The sequence below is a fragment of the Arachis ipaensis genome, chromosome B1, assembly GCF_059453495.1.
Source record: "Arachis ipaensis isolate K30076 ecotype BB chromosome B1, ASM5945349v1, whole genome shotgun sequence".
Classification (NCBI taxonomy): domain Eukaryota; kingdom Viridiplantae; phylum Streptophyta; class Magnoliopsida; order Fabales; family Fabaceae; genus Arachis; species Arachis ipaensis.
This window is the reverse complement of record NC_142436.1, coordinates 90,042,950-90,066,064: the sequence shown is the minus strand read 5'-3', so window position 1 is coordinate 90,066,064 and position 23,115 is coordinate 90,042,950. Positions and strand designations below refer to the sequence as shown.

Below are 23,115 nucleotides of genomic sequence, written 5' to 3'. Positions count from 1 at the left end.
ATATAATAATCCATACTTTGCTCAAGGATAGACGACGTAAACTGGCGTTCAACGCCAGTTATCTGCCCAATTCTGGCGTCCAGCGCCGAAAAAGGATTAAAAGTTGGAGTTCAAAGCCAGAAATGGATCCAAACCTGGTGTTGAACGCCCAAAACAGCCTTATGTACGTGAAATGTTTAAGTCTCAGCCCCAGCACACACCAAGTGGGCCCCAGAAGTGGATCTCTGCACCATCTGTCATAGTCTACTCACTTTTTGTAAACCTAGGTTACTAGTTTAGTATTTAAACAACTTTTAGAGACTTATTTTGTATCTCATGACATTTTAGATCTAAACTTTGTACTCTTTGACGGCATGAGTCTCTAAACTCCATTGTTGGGGGTGAGGAGCTCTGCTGTGTCTCGATGAATTAATACAAGTATTTCTGTTTTCCATTCAAACATGCGTGTTCCTATCTAAGATATCCATTCGCGCCTAACTATGGAGAAGGTGATGATCAGTGACACTCATCACCTTCCTCAATCCATGAACGTGTGTCTGACAATCACCTCCGTTCTACATCAGATTGAATGAATATCTCTTAGATTCCTTAATCAGAATCTCCGTGGTATAAGCTAGATTGATGGCGGCATTCATGAGAATCCGGAAAGTCTAAACCTTGTCTGTGGTATTCCGAGTAGGATTCAGGGATTGAATGACTATGACGAGCTTCAAACTCGCGAGTGCTGGGCGTAGTGACAGACGCAAAAGGAGGGTGAATCCTATTCCAGCCCGATCGGGAACCTCAGATGATTAGCCGTGCTGTGACAGAGCATTTGGATAATTTTCACAAGAGGAGGGGATGTAACATTGACAACGGTGATGCTCCAACACACAGCTTGCCATAGAAGGACGTGCGTGCGTGAATCAGAGGACAAAGGAAAGCAGAGATTCAGAAGACAAAGCATCTCCAAAACTCCAACATATTCTCCATTACTGCATAACAAGTAACCTTTAACCCATGCTCTCTTGTTTATTCGCAATTCAACTAATAAATACAATTGACTTCCTGACTAAGAATTGCAAGTTAACCATAGATTGCTTCAAACCAACAATCTCCGTGGGATTCGACCCTTACTCACGTAAGGTATTACTTGGACGACCCAGTGCACTTGCTGGTTAGTGGTACGAGTTGTGAAAAGTGTGATTCACAATTCGTGCACCACGGCGCGCAAGGATGGAAGCATCCGCGCGGATCAGAAGATTCCTATCGACGCGCACGCGCACTTGGCGCGCATGCGTGGATCGCAAAAGCAATCGGCGCGCACGCGTGGGAAGCTGCACGTGACCTCATTAAAGGAAATCATGCCTAAAAATTTCTGAGGCTCATCAGGCCCAATTTCAAGCTGTTTCTGCATGGAAAAGACCCATTGATGCTAGGGGAAAAGGGGGGATCAACCATTTTACACTAAGACACAATTTTAGCTAGTTTTTGGTTCTTTTGGTCTTCTAGAGAGAGAAACCCTTGTTCCTCTCTAGATCTAGTTTTAATTTGATATTCCCTTGTTGAATTGTGAATTGGATCTTGTTAATTACTAGTTTTAATTGTTCAATTTGAATTTCCTAGTATAATTTTGCTTATATCTTGTGATAGTTTTATGAATTCTTGTCAATTGTCATTTTATACCCATTTCATGAATGTTGTGAATCTTGACTTGTTGATGTTATATTGATGATTTCTATGTTTAATTGTGTTGTTTGGATGATTGTATGTTGACAATTGTTAGTGGGTACTTGTTGATTTCAATTTAATTGCTATTTTGAACATGTCTTTTGTTAATGCTTACCATGTCTTTGATGAAAATGTTTACTTTGATTATGGAGTAGTTCTCTTTACTCTTGGCCTAGGTCAAGGGAATTGGGTAAACTTGAGTCATTGGGTCTAATGGATTTGATGATTTGGGAGCCCTTAGTGGTCAATTTGATAACCATTGACGCTAACTTCCTACTAAGTCAATTAGTAGTGAGGTTAGAACTTATGGATTGATGTTGACCAAACCATTTGACGTACTTCAAGTATAGAAGTAGACTTAATGAGTTTGGTTCCTCATAATTGTCATGATATGGTTATTAGACAAGGATGGTGACCTTAATTCCCATGTCTAGCCAAGAGTTGCTTTTATTATTCATACTTGAAAACCAAAATTCCCAATCACTTGTCTTAGTTATAGTTACTTGTTTAGCTTAGAATAGAATCATATTGAATGTTACATTGTTAGTTTGAAATCTCTCATATCTTGTTTAGTTGATTGAATTAGTTTCTTGCAATCTAAGATTACTTGCTTGTTAAGATTCCCATTTATTTTTATGCTCATAACTCACAACCCCGGATTTCTAACCAATGTTGAAGCACATGTTTGCCTATTCCTTGTGAGATGACCCGAGGTTTGAATACTTCGGTTATTTCTATTGGGGTTGAACTTGTGACAACCAAATCTCTATTCTAAATTTGATGCCCGAGGATTGTTGTTGGTAGAGCTATACTTGCAATGCAATTTTACTGAGGAAAATATTTACCAATACACCCTTGCAGGCTCAATCACACTTCAAGCTCAACAAGATCGTCTCAAACAGCTCGAAAAAGAGGCCGAGCATCAACGGGAAGCCGAGAGGGACCTTCGGAGAGAAACTAGGTGACGCCGAGAGTTGGAGGACAAGCTCCTAAAGCTCGAAACCGACCTTAAAACAAAAGCCATCCCGCCTGATCCCGAAGACAGCTTCTATAAGGATCAAGACCCATTCATCAAGGAGATTATGAAAGCCAAAGTCCCAAAGGACTTCAATGCTCCCGACATGACCCTGTACAATGGCACATCAGATCCAAGCCATCATCTCAGCAATTTTAGAAGCAGAATGTATCTCACTGACGCCTCAGATGCTATTTGATGCAAAGCCTTCCCAACAACACTGACAAAGACAGTAATTAAGTGGTTCGACACTTTGCCCCCCAGATCCATCACAAGTTTTGACAACCTGGCCAAGAAATTTCTTGCCCGATTTTCCATTCAGAAGGACAAAGCCAAACACGCCCAAGCCTATTAGGAATTAAGCAGGTAGATCGGGAGAGTCTTCATAGCTACATAGAGAGGTTCAACAAAGTATGCCTGGACATACAAAGCTTACCAACGGAAGCAGCCATTATGGGCCTCACAAATGGCCTGCGAGAAGGACCTTTTAGTCATTCCATATCAAAAAAACATCCAACATCTCTGAATGAAGTGTAGGAACGAGCTGAGAAGTACATCAACATGGAAGAAAACTCTCGGCTAGGAGAGACCTCAAAATCTAGATTCTCCTACTCCTCCTGGGATAAGGATAAAGAGTCCAAGAAAAAAGAAGATCAATACGGTGAGAAGCCTAAAAAAGACAACAACTACACCCCCCTTCGGGTGTCTTTTGTGGATGTTTACCGAGAAGTATGCCATACTGAAAAGATACCACCACCTCATCCACTCAAAAGCAAGAAAGGAGGAGGAAATCAGACAAAATACTGTGAATATCACCGAATCTATGGACATCCTACCAATGAGTGCTTCGACTTGAAAAATGTTATTGAGAAATTGGTAAGAGAAGGATGACTTGATCGGTATCTTGCGAACAAATCGGATGAGCCTCGAAAAAGAAGAAGGAATGAAGAGGTCGGATAAAGAGAACGACCCCCTTACACCCCAGAGAGACACGTTCACATGATAAATGGAGGATTCGCAGGAGGGGGGATCTAAAGATCATCTCGCAAAAGACACCTCAAAGAAATATATCATGTTGAGGGAGGAGAAGGATCACTCAACCTCCCTACTATTACTTTCAGCCAAGAAGATGCAACAGGCATTATCCCAGGACATGATGATCCCATAGTCATCACTATCATATTGGCCAATGCTAACCTCCACCGCACACTGGTGGACCAAGGAAGCTCAGCGGATATCTTGTTCAAACCCGCCTTCGATAAACTTGGCCTACAGGAAAAAGAGCTCAGAGCATATCCAAATAGCTTGTTTGGACTAGGAGATACTCTAATCCAACTGCTTGGATACATGTCACTACACACAACCTTCGGAAAAGGAACCCGATCAAGGACACTTAACATAGACTACATTGTAGTCGACGTAAGCTCAGCCTACAACGCCTTGATAGGTCGGGCAATATTGAACCAGCTCGCCGCAGTAGTTTCAACTCCACATCTATGCATGAAGTTCCCAACTCCAGAAGGGATCGCTAAGATAAAAGAAGACCAGAAAATAGCGCAACGCTGCTACAATAAAAGTCTGAACCTCAGAGGCAAAGGGGAAGAAATCCACACCATCGAACTCATGGGAGTTCGAGGTCGGGAAGAACTCCGTCCAAAACCTGAAGGTGAGATCGAAGAAGTCCAAATCGGAGATGACCGGGACAAAACAACAAATATTGAGGCAAACTTAAATGAGGACATAAAGAAACCTCTAATTCAGCTCTTAAGGAACAATGTCGATCTTTTTACATGGAAGGCTGCAGACATGCCGGGCATAGACCCCAAGGTAATGTGCCATAAACTGACAGTGTACCCAGGATCTCGGCTAGTACAGCAGAAGCGTAAGAAGCTCAGACCGGAAAGATCCCAAGCTGTGGAAGAACAGGTACAAGCTCTACTGGAGGCAGGATTCATAAGAGAGGTCAAGTACCCCCTATGGCTAGCCAATGTTGTCTTGGTGAAAAAGTCAAATGGGAAATGGCGGATGTGCACTGATTACACCGACCTCAACAAAGCTTGCCCAAAAGATCCCTACCCACTCCCAAATATCGACACTCTAGTAGATGCCTCCTCCGGATACAAGTACCTCTCGTTCATGGATGCTTATTCAGGATACAATCAAATCCCAATGTATCCACCCGATCAAGAAAAAACCTCATTCCTAACTCCAAAAGCAAACTATTGTTATGTCGTCATGCCATTCGGACTCAAAAATGCAGGAGCTACTTACCAAAGATTAATGAACAAAGTCTTCACAGACCACATCGGGAAACTCATAGAGGTATATGTAGATGACACATTGGTAAAAACACAGAGTGAAGAATCACTACTATCCGACCTCATCAAAGTGTTCGACACCATAAGAAAGCACGGAATGCGACTCAATCCAGCAAAATGAACCTTTGCAGTAGAAATTGGAAAGTTCTTGGGCTTCATGCTCACACAAAGAGGAATTGAGGCGAACCCGGATAAATTTCGGGCAATACTCGACATGAAAAGTCTGACCTACGTCAAAGAGGTACAACAACTCAACAGAAGACTGGCAGCCTTGTCCTGATTTCTAGCCGGATCAACCATAAGATCTCTCCCCTTCTACGCTACTTCAAAGAAGGGAAAGAGGTTTGAATGGACAAAGGAGTGCGAGCAGGCTTTCCAGGATTTCAAACGGTTCCTAGGACAACCACCTATTCTAACTCGACTACGGGAAGGAGAACCACTTGTATTATACCTCGCAGTAGAAAATCGGGCAACAGCCTCTGCACTAGTCAAAGAAGACAAAAATGGGAAAAAACCCATCTACTTCGTCAGCAAAGCTCTACAAGGGGCAGAACTGAACTATCAAAAGATAGAGAAGTTTGCCTACGCCTTTATACTAACTTCGCGACGACTTCGTCCCTACTTTTAGGCTCACACCATCAAGGTTCGGACTAATCAGCCCATGAAAGGCATTCTCCAGAAGACAGACTTAGTGGGTAGAATTCTACAATGGGCAGTCGAGCTGTCTGAGTTCGATCTTCAATATGAAACTTGAACGACCATCAAGTCCCAATATTTGGCCGACTTCATTGCTGAATACACTGACACTTCGGGAACTCCCATAGAATGGAATCTCTACGTAGACGGCTTTTCAAACAAAACCGGAAGTGGCGCAAACGTGATAATAGAAAGTGATCAGGGGACCCAATTGAACTTTCCCTCAAATTCGGGTTACCTGCTTCAAACAACCAGGCCAAATATGAAGCACTACTAGCTGGTTTGAAGCTGGCTAAGGAGGTTGGAGCTCAAAACCTTATCATCTTCAGCGACTCAAAAGTAGTCACCTCACAAATAGCAGGGAGCTACCAAGCCAAGGATCCCACCATGAAAAAGTACTTGGACAAAACCAGGGAACAGCTCAGACAACTCGGGGAATATAAGGTCCGCCACATACCTTGAGTACAGAATGCTCGAGCTGATGCACTCTCAAAACTAGCCAGCCCCAAACCAGGGGCAACAATAGAAGCTTCATCCAAGAAATACTGCAGAACCCGTCAATTTTGGAAGAAGAAAAGGTCCTAGCCATAGCAGGACAGGATCAAGGATGGATAACTCCTATAATCAGCTACCTCAAATCAGAGATACTCCCTACAGATAAGAAGGAGGAAAAGAGGTTAAAGCGAGAGGCACAATAATACACCATCATAAATAACATCTTATACAGGAGAGGGATCTCAATACCCCTATTAAAATGTGTGCCGACCTCCAACACAAAAGAGGTTTTAGAAGAAGTACATAATGGCATCTGTGGCAACCATCTCGGAGCACGAGCTCTCACCAAAAAGGTACTCCGAGCCAGATTCTTTTGGCCGACTTTGCAAAAGGAACCAACAGAGTTTGTAAAGACATGTCCACCATGTCAAAAAACACGCTAATTTCCATATCGCCCCACCAGAGGAACTCATCAGCGTAACCTCATCCTCGCCATTCGCAAAATGGGGACTCGACCTTCTTGGGCCCTTCCCCCAAGGATCGGGACAGGTAAAGTTCCTCATTGTAGGGGTAGATTATTTCACAAAGTGGATTGAAGCAGAACCCCTAGCTAATACCACCGCTCAAAGAAGTCGGAAATTCCTATATAGAAATATTGTCACAAGATTTGGGATTTCTTACTCCATTACCACAGACAATGGGACTCAATTCACAGACGCAGGCTTTAGAAAATTGGTGGCCGACTTGAAAATAAAACACCAATTCATGTCCGTAGAACACCCCCGGGCTAATGGACAAGCAGAAGCTGCCAACAAGGTCATATTAGCCGGGTTAAAATGAAGATTACACGACGCAAAAGGAGCTTGGACGGAAGAGCTCCCACAAGTCCTATGCACATATCGGACAACTCCTCACTCCAAAACAAAGGAATCACCTTTCCGACTGGCTTACGGAATGGAAGCAATGATCCCAGTGGAAGTTGAAGAAGGATTCCCCAGAACGATCCTCTACAATGAAGAGGCCAACTCTTAACTTCAAAAAGAAGAGATCGACCTACTTCTAGAAATCCAAGAAAGAGCTCAGATAAGAGAAGAGGCGTTAAAGCGTCGAATGGCCTCAAGATACAATTGGAAAGTAGTACAACGAAGTTTTGCCAACAACGACCTCATCCTAATCCGAAATGATATCGGAACAAGTCGACCAGGAGAGGGGAAGCTAGCAGCTAACTGGAAAGGACCCTACTGAGTCACAGAGGTACTGAGAAAAGGCTACTACAGGCTGTCCGAACTCGAGGGGCGAGAGCTACCAAGGTCATGGCACGCCCGCAACCTAAGAAGGTATTATAGTTAGGAGGTAATAAAAATCTTAGGTCAAGGTGCACTCTTTTTCCTGAGAAGATTTTTTAACAAGGCACCAAGCCAAGATCTATAAACTACTTGACTTAGAAGGGTAAACACCCACATATATATATATATATATATCTTTCCTATTTGTCTACTTTCTATTTGAATAAAACTTTTCAGATTTCTTCTACAAAGCCTCTTTATAAGTTGGCAAGGTGAAAAACAAATTCACCGCCCAACCACGATGAAAACCGAATTCATCGTTTGATTTTGATAAAGGTCAACAAAGTGAAAACCAAATTCATTGCTCGATCAAGACAAAGCTACAGGTCGGCAAGGTGACGATCAAACTCACCGTCCGATCATGATAAAATCGACAAAGTTATAAAAAGTAATCCATAAGCTGAGGCCTGGCTAGCCCTGACTAAAAAATGGATTACTAGAAATAACTTAAGAACAAACCAACATGAAGAAGTCGGACCAATCGAACAAAGCAACAAAAAGTTATAAAAAGCAATCCATAGAAAGAGGCCTGACGATGTCTGAGAAAAAATGGATTGCTATAACTTGGGATGGACCGACATGAAGAAGTTGGACCAGCTGATCAAAGCGACAAAGAGTTATAAAAAGTAAATCCATGGCAAGAGGCCTGGCCAGCCCTGCCCAAAAATGGATTACTAGAAATAACTTAAAGCAAACGACATGAAGAAGTTGGCCCAAACCGATTAAAACTACAAAGTTATAAAAAGTAATCCATGAAAAAGAGATCCGGTGAGGTCTAATTAAAAATGGATTACTAGAAATAACTTAGAAGCGACTGACATGAAGAAGTCGGCCCAAGACGATTAAAGCTACAGAGTTATAAAAAGTAAATCCACAAAAAAGAGATCCGGCGAGATCCAAATTAAAGATGGATTGCTAGAAATAACTCGAGAAGATTCATCAAGAAAAATCGACCAACAGAAGGCGTGCGTTATAAGGGACATAAGTTGGACCCAAAAAGCCATAACCTCAATAAAATCAATCTACAAGTATTCTATCAAGAATGCTAAAAAAGATAGTCGAACAAAGCTAGCTTTGACTAAAGCAGGAAATAAAGCATAAAGGCAATCAAAAGAGGTCGGACAGCAAGACTCCAACACTCTAAATATTCCTGGAAGTGTCAAAAAGCTACAAGCAACCACATCATAAAGAAACAAAGCTATTATAATTAACACTCAGAAGCCCCCCCCCCCGAAAGTCGACCTCAAGAGTTTAAAGGCATTTGTTTTTAGAGTTGCTAAGAAAAGCAACTAAAATATCCAAGTCAAACAAAACACAAGATACACAAAATAGAGTTCAAAGACCCACAAAAAATACAGAAGCAAACATAAAACTACAAAGGATTCAAAGACTCCCCAGTGGCGGTATCCCGGGGTGAAGGAGGACGTGTCGCAAGAGGGATAGCATCAACTGTTCCATCTGGCCAGGTCAAAATCTAAACATCAGGATCAGACTCGGGACGGCCGACCTCAGGTGCAGGAGTTGGGGAAGTCGGCGCAATAGAAGCTTTGGTGGATGGCACAGGAGGGGTGATCTACATCATCATCATCTTCATCGGGGCAGGCACGATCTTCCCATTTTCCACAATATTGTCCAAACTGAAGAGAGACAGGTCGAGATCGGGAGCAAAAACTCGGACTTGATCCTTCAAATTCTCATAGGCAGAAGTCACACTGCCCATGAGATGGCCTTGGAGCTCGGCATAATCAGCCCGAGTAGATTCCAACCTCTCCCTGAGCTCTATCTTCTCACCATAAGCCCAGACATAGCTATCCTTATGCTTCTGCACCATCTCCTCAGCCAAATTTGCAGAAGCCACCGCAGCAGTAGCCCGAGTCTTCTCACCTTCCAACTCTTTTTCCAGCTTAGCCACCTTCACCTTAAGTTCCTCCTTTAACCCCTTGATCATGTCAAATTCTGACTTGGCCTCCTCCATAAAAGCCTTTGTTGCATGAACAGGAAGATGCTGGGCAGTTCGGAACAAGGCTTCTCCCATGTGTGCCATCTTAATACCGCTTCGGCTAATGAAGTCTAGATGATGAAGAATGGATACATCGTCAGTAGGAACAACACCATAAGGAGTAATTAGATGATCGACAAACCCCACAGCATCAAAATTAGGGGCGTCCAAATTAAAAGGCTCAACAGTCCTCTCTCTTTTTGGAGGAGGGCCAGCAGTGGGAGAAGAGGTAGTAGCAGAAGTTTGGGGAGGATCAACCAAATGGACCTCAGGAGTAGGAATCACCCTCCTTGGCCTAGAAGTGCTCAAGGTCGGCTTTTTAGGAGGAACCTGAGAAGATCCTTCCCCAGCAGCCTTAGCCAAAATGTTCTGGGCAGCTGTAGCTTTCCTCGCCTTCTTAAAGGCCTTCATGGAATCGTTATTCTTAGCCATCTCTGAAAAAATATAGCAAAAACAATTTACAAAATGGGAAGAAAAAGAAACAAAAGCAAGTAAACAAATCAAAGAAAAAAGCAGTCGACCACTACCCAGCTCAGCTCGGACAAGGGAAGGGTCCCCTAAGACTTTCTTTGTGTCGAGATGGGGGGTTGCCCCCAAATCTCCTCCAACACATTTACAAAAGCTTGTTCAACCTCATCAAGCATCTCCCACAAATATCTAGACACCAAAACATTCTTTTGCCAACATAATGGGAAGGCAGGTTCATTGTTCGGCTCTAAGAAAAATGGTCGAGCTCCCTCAACAACTCGGACCTTAAAAAAGTAGCTCTTAAAGTCCCTAAAGGACTTGTCATACATAGCAAACACTTTATGTCCTTGAGCAGACCGGAAAGAAATCCAAGAAGCTTTCTTTTTGGTAGTCCCAAGTTTGGTCAAGACAAAGAGGTAAAGAAAGAGAGTTTGAGAAGGCTTGACATCCAATTCTTGGCAAAGCAACTGAAAGATCTTAATAAAGCCCCAAGAGTTCGGATGGAGCTGGGACGGAGCTACATTATATGACCACAGCAAATCGGTCTCGAAAGAGGTAAAAGGATAATGTTCATTTGGCTAAAAAAGTAGTCATAAGCATAAAAGAAGGGGCGTTCCCCCTGGGTCAGAGAAGGGAAGCAAACCCTCTCGTCGGAGTCCGGCGCTACCAGCTTGTAGTTCTTCTCCTGATCCCTACTACTATAGATCCGGTGATGTTTTCTAAGCTCCACGCAGTATTCAGAGTTAACTACTGAAACGCACATCAGGACGAGGGAGTCCAACCAATCAGACATGCCCTCGGGGACTTTGGAGGATGCCTCGACAATATTTTTTCGAGAAAACATGGTCAACTAGTCCTACAGGAAGAAAAAGAAAAATGGGTTACTATCTAAACAGGTCGGGCAAATCAAGAAATCAGCTCGGACAAATATGGATACAACTCATACAACAGTGAAAGGAGACCTCAGGACTCACACCAAGGTCCAAGGGCATCCTTTGGAGGTAGTAACAGAGTAAGGACTCAGAAAAAATCTACAAGACTACATCTCGACATCTTTCAGCAAGAAGATAACCCTCTTTAAATAAACGACACCCTAAAAAGAAAGTCACGAATCAAAAAGTCATAAAAAATCGCCATCCTTTTACAAATCTATCAGCAAAGGGAACTATCAACATCAAACAGGCCAAGTGGAAATCATCAAAGGTGCAATCTTTTTCAAAATCAAGCAGTTCATAAGCCTTAAAATAAAAGGATACAATTAGAAACGGTAACAACATACAAAACCCTAAAAACATCAGCTATCAGGAAAGGCGAAATGATTCATACAAAGTCAAGGAAACTCCAAGAGCACACATTACAGCAATAAGCAAACACAGCGAAAGTAGAAAGATTCAAACTTTTTCCAAAGATCAAAACTTTCTCAAAATAAGATGAAAAGAGAACGACGACCAACCTGTAGCAGGGAGGAGATGATAAATGCTAAGAGATTGAAGCAACAACGAGGCTGCAAAAGAGCGAAACACCAACAGTCACCCCTGGAAACAAGGAGAAGCGCGAAGACGTGAAAACTTGGGAGCAAGCGAAAATGAAGAGTCCCAGGCGAGCTAGAAAATGCAAGAACAGAAGGGTAAAAGATGGAGTTTCAGAAAGCAATAGAAAAAACTGAAAGCAAAGTCTTTTTGGCAATTCAAAATGATAAGAGGGAAAACAGCAAAAAGAGGAGTTAATGAGCTTTAAAAACCCTCACACGTTCCCAATGCAAGAAACACGCGTTTCAAACTAAAAAGAGTAAAGGAAAAACGCTTCGCATTCAAGAAGACTCAAACAACCAAAGTGCTCGAGCTCGGCTTCTCCAAAGAAGGATCGAAGTCCTAAAAAATGACTCGACCTCAAAAGGAAGGCCACGCTCGAGCAGGGGCACTGTTCATGCCCTGGGTCGAGCTCCATGACCCGGGCTGATCGACGACAAAGTTGACCAATCTCTTCAGGTCAGGATTACCCGAGCTCTTCTCAAAGAGCTCAGCCAAATCGCTATCGGGAGCCCAAACTGGCCCAAATAGAGGGACAAAGTCTAATCTAAAGGAAACTAAAGCCTGAAAAGATAAGAGCGACTCCCCTAAAGATAAGATGACTTCACTCAAAGATAAGATAAGATAAGATAAGATAACTATCTTATCTCCAGAAAGGTCAGTCCATACTACTATAAATACACTGGAGCACCCAGGTATAACTCATACTCTGATTCTACAAAAAACCTGCTTAATACCCTTGCTAACTTAGGCATCGGAGTCCCTTGCAGGTACCACCACCCTCCGGTAACGAAGGATCAGCACCACCCCTAAGTCCAACAAGTCAGATACAACAGCACCGACCAGCACAGAAGATCTCGTCCGAGATCGACCTTCAGTTTCAGGTAACCCTCGGAACAATAAGCGTGGCTATTGTGTGTTTATTTTGGCACCGTAAAAAAATGTGCCGATAGAGTTCCCTCCCCTAAAATTTAGTTTCCCACTTATTTTTTTTCACACTTAACTTTTTTTTCCTAAGTTTTCAAATTTTAACCCTAAATGATAAGTTTTCAAATTTTCACACTTAACTTATTTTTAACCCTACATTTTAAGATGACTTGTGATTTTATTTTTTTTCATAATTCAATATTTTTTCTTCTTTTTCCAGTATCTTTTTTTTTCATTACAAAATGTGTATTTTTTTTATAATTTGTTTATTTTTAAATCACATAACTTTGTTAGAGTACACCTAATTCTTATGTTACCAAATTATACTTAACAAAATTAGTTTAAGATAATTTGATTAGTTTTACAGTTTGTACATTGTATTAATAATTGGTTATTTAATATTCTTAAAAAATATAACAAATTATAATTTAGAATCAACAGTATTTAACGTAAACACAATATTCATATTTAAACTAAATTTGATATCAAAGTATGAATTAAAACTTTAAATGTTATCATTTGAATTTCTTGGTTTCTTTGGTTTTGATAAAAGTTAGAACAGAGTTAAAGAATTTCCTTTCAAACCCTAAAATCTTTTTAACCCTAAAATTCCCTTTCAAACCCTATTGCGCTGTCACTTCATCTTCACTCTCGAACCCAGCAGCTTCCTTTGGCGTTCATTGTTCAGCCTTCATCTCACCCAGCCTGCATCGCCTTCGTCGCACCCAGCCTTCATCGCTGTAATCGTCATCTTCGTCGAGCAGTCATTGTCTTGAGCTTGCCGTCGCCATCACCATGGTCTTCCTCGAGCTTGCCATCGCCGTCATGTTCGTCGAGCAGTCGTTGTCTTCCTCGACACTGCTTTGAATGGCTTTTCCTTGAAATCTTCAAAAAACCCTAACCTCCATCATGCCTCCATCTATCTCACCGTTGCCACCCTTGGCGCTCAAGATCACAACCAGGTTCGTCCTTGTTGTTTTGCTTGTCGTCCCTCTCGCCGTTCTACTCGAAAAGCTGCTCGCCTTTGTCTCGTGGTTCTACTCACCTCTGTCTCGCGGTTCTGCTCGCCAGGTCTCGCGGTTCTGCTCACCGTGCTGCTCAAAAGTTAGTGCTCAGATGTGCTGTTTTACTACTAACTTGATTTTTATTTTGAAAAACTTATTACATATTCCTACTCTTGAAAAGAACTTAATTAGTGTTTTCAAATTTTGTTTAGATAACAATGTGTTTTTCGAATTTAGTATGCAAAAAGGATTAATTGAAAATGGACCCTTAGTATAGGATACAAGTGGTCCCTCTCTCTTGGTTCAATCAATAGTCTAAGGTGAAGATCGCCTTTATGTTGTTAATTGAAAAGTTTATGTGTGGTTATTAAGTTTTTGAAACATTTATTACATGCTTTTTGAAATATATTCTTGTAGAAGTTTACGAGGGTTGTCTTGGAAATTTGCATCTTGCTGTATCTATCCCTCTGAACTCTGATCATGCTTGATAGAATTAAAAACAGCCTTATGTCAAATTACTAATGAAGTGAACTAGTTACTTTATTAATTAACATTGGCTAGGGAAAAGAAAAACCAAAATAACATTGGTAGGAGAAAAGAAAAACCAAAATATACTCAACATGATCTAATATAAGGCACATTCAAGCTACTATTAACAGAAATTTTTAAACTTCTTTAAAGTAATAAATACATTGAAACTTCAAGTTTTATAAATTTTGTATTGTCTCATTTATAAATAGATATCTCTCTAGTTCCGAAGAAGATCCTTCAGAGACTTTTTCTTCTTGAACAACTCAAAGACCTGCTTTTTTCTATGAAACTATGATGCAGAGAGAGATCGAGAAGAGAAATTGAATATGATATTTTGTATTATTGTTCTAAATTGTTAGTTGTACAATTTGATAGTTCAGATATTAGCTAATGGCAGTAGCTTGTGGATTGAGTAAACCAGATTTGGATGATTCTGTTCTGGCAGTTATAACATAATTTTATTTTTCTGATTCTGTTAAGCTAATACTAGATATCAAATTGTAGTTTCCTATACCAATTGTATTAGATACTAGATAGTAACACTTTACTGATTAATTAGAAATCAATTATGTTATTATTTATAAAATAGTAACATGCATGAGTATTAATTCAGCTTGCTAGAATTAGGAGAAATATATGCTTTTATACATTTGTTTGTTCCAGACAGAGATTTATTATTCCATCTTATTTTTATATGATAAGTTTCATACAAATTGAGATTCTTTATTTGTCATGCAGGTTTTGCCACAATCAACAGGGCCAACATTTCCTTCATTTGGAACGTTGAAGCATCTGGAGCTTGGCTTAGTTGCTGGTAAAATTTTGTTAGTCATACTTCTCAAGTGGCCAATTCTCAAGACTTTAATTTTAAAGGTTGATAATTATTTTAATTAAAATTAGAGACACTATTCTATACTCATATAAGTATCACAGTGATTACTGGTGCACGAAATCGTGATCGTTCATTCCTTGGTAACGGTGCTAAAAACTTAATATGCACGTTCATAATTTTAGTTCTTTTTCAAAATTTCGATACAACTAACCAGCAAGTGCACTGGGTCGTCCAAGTAATAAACCTTACGTGAGTAAGGGTCAATCCCACAGAGATTGTCAGCTTGAAGCAAGCTATGGTCACCTTGTAAATCTTAGCCAGGCGGATTCAAAAGGTTATAGAGTTTTAATAATTAAAAGATAAATAAAAGATAAACTAGGATAGAGATACTTATGTAATTCATTGGTGAGAATTTCAGATAAGCATATAGAGATGCTTTCGTTCCTCTGAACCTCTGCTTTCCTGCTGTCTTCATCCAATCATTCCTACTCCCTTCCATGGCAAGCTTTATGTAGGGCATCACCGTTGTCAATGGCTACATCCCATCCTCTCTGTGAAAATGGTCCAATGCGCTGTCACTGCATGGCTAATCATCTGTTGGTTCTCGATCATACTGGAATAGGATTTACTATCCTTTTGCGTCTGTCACTACGCCCAGCACTCGCGAGTTTAAAGCTCGTCACAGCCATCCCTTCCCAGATCCTACTCGGAATACCACAGACAAGGTTTAGACTTTCTGGATCTCAGGAATAGCCATCCATGGGTTCTAACTTATACCACGAAGACTCTAATATCTCGGACTCGGTCCCTTGTATTAGATATCTAAGAGATACTCATTCTAGCTTGTTTGCATGTAGAACGGAAGTGTTTGTCAGGCACGTGTTCATAAGTGAGAATGATGATGAGCGTCACATAATCATCACATTCATCATGTTCTTGTGTGCGAATGGATATCTTAGAATAGGAATAAGCTTGAATTGAATAGAAAAACAATAGTACTTTGCATTAATCTATGAGGAACAGCAGAGCTCCACACCTTAATCTATGGTGTGTAGAAACTCTACCATTGAAAATACATAAGTGATAAGGTCCAGGCATGGCCGAATGGCCAGCCCCCTAAACATGATCAAAGGATCAAAAGATAATCCAAATATGTAAATACAATAGTAAAAAGTCCTATTTATACTAAACTAGTTACTAGGGTTTACAGAATGAGTAATTGATGCAGAAATCCACTTCTGGGGCCCACTTGGTGTGTTCTTGGGCTGAGTATTGAGCTTTACATGTGTAGAGACTTCACTTGGAGTTGAACGCCATTTTGTAACCTATTTCTGGCGTTTAACTCCACTTTGCAACCTGTTTCTGGCGTTTAACTCCAAAATGCAGCATGGAACTGGCGTTGAACGCCAGTTTATGTAGTATAAAATCGGGCAAAGTATGGACTATTATATATTGCTGGAAAGCCCTGGATGTCTACTTTCCAACGCAATTAAGAGCGTGCCATTTGAAGTTCTGTAGCTCTAGAAAATCCACTTTGAGTGTAGGGAGGTCAGAATCCAACAGCATCTGCAGTCCTTCTTCAACCTCTGAATTTGATTTTTGCTCAGGTCCCTCAAGTTCAGCCAGAAAATACCTGAAATCACAAAAAAACACATAAACTCATAGTAAAGTCCAGAAATGTGAATTTTAATTAAAAACTAATAAAAATATACTAAAAACTAACTAAATCATACTAAAAACTATGTAAAAACAATGCCAAAAAGCGTATAAATTATCCGCTCATCAATTACGCAGCCCCTAAATAATAGATTTTATCAATTTGAGAAAATGTTTGGTTTATCTATTTTACTTTGATTCTCATTTGGACTTTGTTTAATGATTGATCATCATCAGTGACTAAAATCTAAATTTGACAAAGAGCTTTTTAGCTCTACTGATGTGCCTGAGTGTTTGCAAAATACCTTGGAGGTTGTGAAATTTGGAGAAGTACATGGACTTGAGCATGAGTTGTGGTTAGCTAAATTTGTGATGGAAAATGGTTTGGTCCTGAAGAGGATGAGTTTCTCTGTTCCTTCCTGGTTAGGAAATTTTAATGCCATTGAAGAATTTAAAGAGAAGCTATTCTCTTTCAAGAAACCTTTTAGTTTCGCTTTTGTTGAATTCTCATATCCTCAAGGTTAGATAAGTTTGTAATTACATTTTAGTTTAGTTTTTAAAGTAACGTACCTTTTTTTATTAATTTAATTATGATTATTTTGATTTGAATCTCGATGCTGTGAATCTGAATTTTTCCTTTTCATTTGTAGAATATTACAAGGTTGCTGTTAGTACTGCAATCGGAATTACGGTTATGGGATTCATTGGCTTCTTCGTCAAGCTCATCTTCATTCCCATTAACAACATCATCGTCGGATCTGGTTAGGTATATGATTTCTAATTGTTTATTTTTCAAAAATTTGTGAAATTTTTAAAAAAATGATTGTGTTTATAGCTTAGCTTGATGTGTTTTTTGAGTGTGGTGCAGCAATTTGCTATGAAACTATGAATAAGGAGTTTAAAAGGGGGAAATTGTAATGTTTTATTGTATTCAGAATGTGGTTGGTTTTGTGCTTTCTTACTGTTACTTGAGATTAGGGTTTGAAATTATGCAAATTTACTTTAGATGAAGTTCTTTCATACATTTACTGTTCTGTGCATAGTTCATTATTGAGAGGGGGTGGTAGATTTACAAATCAATTTTCTTCTTTCTAAATACTAGAGAGGGAGCAATGTCTTTTGATTATATCAGTGAACTTTATTGTAACTTGTATGTTCTTCACTTTTTTGTGTTGCTTTTGCTTATGCTGAAATTAATAGAATAGGTCTATAATTACTACATATAGTGTCAACTTATGTTCTAAATAATTTTTTATGATATCTGCAGGATGATGAGAGCCACAATCACACAGAGAGAGTTTTAAAGCAAATGGTAGTAGGAGTTCTTCCCACATCAACTTTTTGTTAATCATAGTTCTGCTGTATATCACTTTTTGTTTTAACATCCTTCATATCTTTGGGAACATTACAGTTTAGTTTTAAATTATTATTATAGCATGTAAATAATGTATGTAAATCAATAAAAAATCAATTCTTATGCATTCTAATTTTCTCTTTTTAATTATTATTATAGAATTGTAATTTTCTAATTATTATTATGCATTCTAATTTTCTCCTTTTTTTTAAATTGACAAAGGAATAGGCCACGCTTTGAAAGCGTGGCAAAAGGTTTTAGTGGGAAAGCCATGCTTTTAAAAGCGTGGCAGTATGTGCTCTACCGGCATGCTTTCAAAGCGTAGCCAAAACCAATTTTCTTGTCACACTTCAAAAGCGTGGCGATATGTGAACTTTTCGGTACGCTTTTAAAGTGTACCGATAGATTAACACATATGACCACGCTTTTAAGCGTGGCAAGAGTTGAAAGCGTGGCAAAAAAGAAAGCGTGCCGATAGATCCACAAAAGCGTGGCGATAGAGCAACCGGCACGCTAGGGGATGTGAACCTTTTAAAAGTGTGCCGATAGCTCAAAAAGTGTGGCAAAAAGCTATCGGCACACTTTTTAGCACTTTTTGGCACGCTTTAAAAGCGTGGCAGAAAGCTTATTTTCTTGTAGTGTCCATTGGAAGATCCTCATCAGTTCTTAGTTGAATTCTTACAAATCTGTGACATTGTTAAGAGCAATGGGGTTAATCCTGAGGTCTACAGACTTATGCTTTTCCCCATTGCTGTAAGAGACAGAGCTAGGACATGGTTGGACTCACAACCTAAAGAAAGCCTAAACTCTTGGGAAAAGTTGGTCAATGCTTTCTTGGCCAAATTCTTTCTACTTCAAAAGTTGAGCAAGCTTAGAGTGGAAGTCCAAACCTTCAGACAGAAGGAAGGTGAATCCCTCTATGAAGCTTGGGAAAGATACAAGCAATTGATCAGAAGTTGTCCTTCTGACATGCTTTCAGAATGGAGCATACTATGTATATTCTATGATGGTCTGTTTGAATTGTCCAAGATATCATTGGACCACTCTGTTGGTGGATCTCTTCATCTGAAGAAGACGCTTGCAGAAGCCCAGGAACTCATTGAAATAGTTGCAAATAACCAGCTCATGTACACTTCTGAAAGAAATCCTATGAATAATGGGACAACTCAAAAGAAAGGAGTTCTTAAGATTGATACTCTGAATGCCATATTGGCTCAGAATAAAATATTGACTCAGTAAGTCAATATGATTTCTCAGAATCTGACTAGACTGCAAGCTGCATCCGGCAGTACTAAAGAAGCTTCATCTGAAGGAGAAGCTTATGACCCTGAGAATCCTGGAATGGAAGAGGTGAATTACATGGGAGAATCCTATGGAAACACCTATAATCCTTCATGGAGGAATCATCCTAATTTCTCATGGAAGGATCAGCAGAAGCCTAATCAAGGCTTCAATAATAATAATGGTGGAAGAAATAGGTTTGGCAATAGCAAGCCTTTTCCATCATCTTCTGAGCAACAGACAGAGAATTCTAAGCAGAGCCTCTCTGACTTAGCAACCATAGTCTCTGATCTATCTAAGACCACTCAGTTTCATGACTGAAACAAGGTCCTCCATCAGAAATTTGGAGGCACAAGTGGGTCAGTTGAGTAAAAGAGTTACTGAAATCCCTCCTAGTACTCTCCCAAGCAATACAGAAGAGAATCCAAAAAGAGAATGCAAGGCCATAACTATGTCCAAAGTGGCCGAACCTATAGAGGAGGAAGAGGCAGTGATTTCCAGTGAGGAAGACCTCAATGGACGTCCACTGACCACTAAAGAGTTCCCTAATGAGGAACCAAAGGAATCTGTGGCTCATACAGAGACCATAGAGATTCCACTGAACTTACTGTTGCCATTCATGAGCTCTGATGAGTATTCTTCCTCTGAAGAGGATGAAGATATTTTGAAGAGCAAGTTGCTCAATATCTAGGAGCAATCATGAAGCTGAATGCCAAGTTATTTGGTAATGAGACTTGGGAGGATGAACCTTCATTGCTCATCAATGAACTGAATGCTTTGGGGCAACTAAAGTTACCTCAGAAGAAACTGGATCCCGGAAAGTTCTTAATACCTTGTACCATAGGCACCATGACCTTTAAGAAGGCTCTGTATGACCTGTGATCAGGAATAAACCTTATGCCACTCTCTGTAATGGAGAAACTAGGGATCTTTGAGGTACAAGCTGTAAGATTCTCACTAGAATTGGCAGAAAACTCAAGGAAACAGGCTTATGGACTTGTAGAGGATGTCTTAGTGAAGGTGAAAAGCCTGTACATCCCTGCTGATTTCATAATCCTAGACACTGGAAAGGAGAAGGATGAATCCATTATCCTTGGAAGACCCTTCCTAGCCACAGCAAGAGCTGTGATTGATGTGGACAGAGAAGAGTTGGTCTTTCAATTGAATGAGGACTACCTTGTGTTTAAAGCTCAAGGATCTTCTTCTGTAACCATGGAGAGGAAGCATGAAAAGCTTCTCTCAATACATAGTCAAACAGAGCCCCCACACTCAACTTCTAAGTTTGGTGTTGGGAGGCCACCATTAAGCTCTGAGTCTCTGTGAAGCTCTCTAAGAGCTCACTGTCAAGCTATTGACATTAAAGAAGCGCTTATTGGGAGGTAACCCAATGTTATTTAATTATATTTATTTGTTTTCCATTGTTATGTTATGTTTTCTTTAGGTAGATGATCATGTGAAGTCATAAAAACAACTGTAGAATTAAAACGGAATCAAAAACAGCATCAAAAATAGCACACCCTGGAGGACAGGCTTACTGGCGTTTAAACGCCAGTAAGGATAGCAGAATGGACATTTAACACCCAATCTGGCAGCATTCTGGGCGTTAAATGCCAGAAATGGCAGACAGACTGGCGTTTAACGCCAGAAAAGAGTGTCTGGCTGGCGTTAAACGCCAGAAAGGGGCAGCAGACTGGTGTTTAACGCTGAGAAAGGTAGCAGAGCTGGCGTTAAACGCCAGAATTGGCACACAGAGGGCGTTTACACGCCAGAATGGTGCAGGGAGCAAAATTCCTTGACACCTCAGGATCTGTGTACCCCACAAGATCCCCACCTACCCCACATCTTCTTCTCTCTTCTTCACACCTTTCCGTAACACTCTTCCCCAAATACCCTTGATCAATCACATCCTATCCTCTTCCCCACAATCTCCTCACCACTCCTATCCATCCACTCTTCCCCACCTACCTTACCATGCAAATTCAAACCATTTCCCTCCCAAACCCAACCCTTCACACACGAGTTTCCCCCTCTCTTTTCCTATAAATACTCCCCTTGGCCGAACCCACTCCTCTCCTCCATCTCCTCCATTTCTTCTTTTTCTCCTCATTTCTTTCTTCTTTTGCTCGAGGACAAGCAAACCTTTTAAGTTTGGTGTGGAAAAAGCTCTACTTTTTATTTTTCCACAACCATTGATGGCACCTAAGGCTGGAGAAACCTCTAGAAAGAGGAAAGGGAAGACAATTGCTTCCACCTCCGAGTCATGGGAGATGGAGAGATTCATCTCAAAAGTGCATCAAGACCACTTCTATGAAGTTGTGGCCAAGAAAATGGTGATCCCCGAGGTCCCCTTCATGCTCAAAAGAGTGAATATCCGGAGATCCAACGTGGGATTCAAAGAAGAGGTTGGAAAACTCTCACCAACCCCATCTAACAAGTCGGAATCTTAATGGTTTCAAGAGTTCTATACTAATGCATGAATCACTAGGAACCATGACCAAAGTATGAACCCGAACCCAAAGAATTGGCTCACAATGGTTCGGGAAAATTACTTGGATTTCAGTCTGGAAAATGTGAGGTTGGCATTCAACTTGCAAATAATGCAAGGAGATCCTCATCCTTTCACTAGAAGAGTCAACTTTGATCAAAGGTTGGACCAAGTCCTCATGGACATCTGTGTGGAAGGATCTCAATGGAAGAGAGACTCAAGAGGCAGGCCGGTTCAATTAAGAAGGCTTGACCTCAAGCCCGTCGCTAGGGGATGGTTGGAGTTTATCCAACGCTCTTTCATTCCTACTAGCAACCAGTCTGAAGTTAGAATAGACTGGGCTATCATGATCCATAGCATCATGATTGGAGAGGAAGTAGAAGTTCATGAGATCATATCCCTAGAACTCTACAAGGTGGCGGACAAGTCCTCTACTTTGGCAAGGTTAGCCTTCCCTCATCTCATCTGTAACCTATGCAATTCAGCTGGAATTGTCATAGAGGAAGATATCCTCATTGAAAGAGACAATCCCATCACTAAGAAGAGGATGGAGCAAACAAGAGAGCCCACTCATGGACCTCAACAAGAGCATGAGGAAATTCCTCATCAAGAAATCCCTGAGATGCCTCAAGGGATGCACTTTCCTCCACAAAATTATTGGGAGAAAATCAACACTTCCTTAGGAAAATTGAGTTCCAACATGGGGCAACTAAGGATGGAGCACCAAGAGCATTCCATCATCCTCCATGAAATTAGAGAGGACCAAAGAGCCATGAGGGAGGAGCAACAAAGGCAAGGAAGAGACATAGAGGAGCTCAAGCACTCCATAAGATCTTCAAAAGGAAGAACTAGCCGCCATCACTAAGGTGGACCCGTTCTTTAATTTTCTTGTTCTTATTTTTCTGTTTTTCGATTTCTATGCTTGATGTTTTATCTATGTTTGTGTCTTTATTACATGATCATTAATGTATAGTGTCTATGTCTTAATGCTATGAATGTCCTATGAATCCTTCACCTTTCTTAAATGAAAAATGTTTTCTGAAAAAGAAAAAGAAGTACATGAATTTTGAATTATATCTTGAAAATAATCTAATTATTTTGATGTGGTGGCAATACTTTTTGTTTTCTGAATGAATGCTTGAACAGTGCATATTTTTTATATTGTTGTTTATGAATGTTAAAATTGTTGGCCCCCTTGAAAGAATAATGAAAAAGGAGAAATGTTGTTGATAATCTGAAAAATCATAAAATTGATTCTTGAAGCAAGAAAAAGTAGTGAAAATCTTGCAGAGAAAAAAAAGTAAAGAAAAAGAAATGGCGAAAAAAAAGAGAGAAAGAAAAAGAAATAGCAAGCAGAAAAAGCCAATAACCCTTTAAACCAAAAGACAAGGGTAAAAAGGATCCAAAGCTTTGAGAATTAATGGATAGGAGGGCCCAAAGGAATAAAATCCTGGCCTAAGCAGCTAAAC

General features: G+C 40.3%; 1 non-coding gene across 1 annotated transcript; it reads right to left on the bottom strand.

Moving 5' to 3' along the window:
* Positions 1 to 18,747: 18,747 nt before the first annotated feature.
* On the bottom strand, positions 18,748 to 18,855 carry LOC148577424 (small nucleolar RNA R71). The gene has a single exon (XR_015903515.1). It is a non-coding gene; the product is annotated as a small nucleolar RNA R71 (small nucleolar RNA).
* Between the last annotated feature and the right edge of the window lie 4,260 nt (positions 18,856 to 23,115).